The following is a 1,237-nucleotide window of genomic DNA, read 5'->3' as shown; positions in this document are numbered from 1 at the left end:
ATATTCTTTCAAAAGTATGGTGCAATATCTGATGCTACATTCCTGAAAATGCTGATTTACCAGAGACAAAGAGAAAACTATATGCAGCTTCAAGATCCATTTTAAACTCTTCAGATTATTCTTTTCTTAATATGTCCATCAAGATCTTAGAAGTTACTGACCATATCCAGGCTGATGTGGCCCACTGACAATAGACCTCTGGGCAGTGAGCTGGCAGATTGTTATCAACAGGGAAATGCGTACATCGCTTTCAATACTGATGGCTTGCTTTAGCATATACTTTAAATACAAGCAGCATCACTTTTGTACAAAATACTCATTTTTCATAGTTGCTGATGACAGGTCCTGCTCTCATCAGCTTCAATGGGATCAATGTTTGGCACCATGTCAAAAAGTAATGACTGCTTTTAGCTATTGATATAAATACAGATGCAAGAACCAGGTTTTAAGCATTTATATTTTAAACTATTCTCACTTTTACTAATTAGTAATTTCCATGCCTGGAAAGAGTCAAGACTTGTAAGGATTAAAAAAATACCATAGCAGCTTCAGAAAATAAGGCATTTTCTGACTGATCGCAGAGACAAAGTCTAAGATTTGCATGGTCTATAGGCCAATATAATACTGATACTAATCGTTTCCTGTTGGCTGATTTAAGCCTCCATGAGGCCCCAGCCACAAACAAGAACTGATGTAGAAGGTAGATAGTTAAATCTCTTGACTAAACTGTAAGATACGAGGAGAGACATTCTTTTGCAGAAGACCTGAGCGAGGAAATGGCAGCTCTAGCAAATTGTCTGCCTGGAGCAAGAAGCAAAGGCTCTAGCACATGCGTTGTTTGGGTTCTGTCCCATGGGGTGAGCCCCAGAATTAGGCACAGGTTATAAATGGCTTGAATGAAGGACATTCTTAAAGGCTAAACGAATACACTTCACTACACAGCACTGACAAAGGAACAGCAGTTAGGGGTACAGTATTGCTAGAAGTGGAGTAGGTAAATGAGTGCTATTTCCCTCCTCGTCATTCAGGGAATACTGGTCTCTGTCCTGAAGAGAAAGAACTTGTCTGCAGAAATACCTCCTTGCTAGCCTCAAGTCAAGATGTTTGCTGGAACATCTGCCACAGGACCGTGGTTTTGTGAGGCTTTCTCTGCTGCACGGGCTGTTTCCCTGGCATGAACCCTGAAGGAGTGTTGCACAAGGCATTCATCCCCCCCACCTCCTCACCCAGCATCACC

The 1,237-nt window shown here is 41.5% G+C and overlaps 1 protein-coding gene across 1 annotated transcript in view; it reads right to left on the bottom strand.

Moving 5' to 3' along the window:
* LOC104836062 (histamine H3 receptor-like) overlaps positions 1-1,237 on the bottom strand; it is a 5,089-nt gene that overhangs the window by 2,942 nt on the left and 910 nt on the right. The window lies entirely within an intron of this gene.

This window comes from Haliaeetus leucocephalus, unplaced genomic scaffold, assembly GCF_000737465.1.
Source record: "Haliaeetus leucocephalus isolate CR32 unplaced genomic scaffold, Haliaeetus_leucocephalus-4.0 Scaffold428, whole genome shotgun sequence".
NCBI lineage: Eukaryota > Metazoa > Chordata > Aves > Accipitriformes > Accipitridae > Haliaeetus > Haliaeetus leucocephalus.
This window is presented reverse-complemented; position numbering and strand designations above follow the sequence as displayed.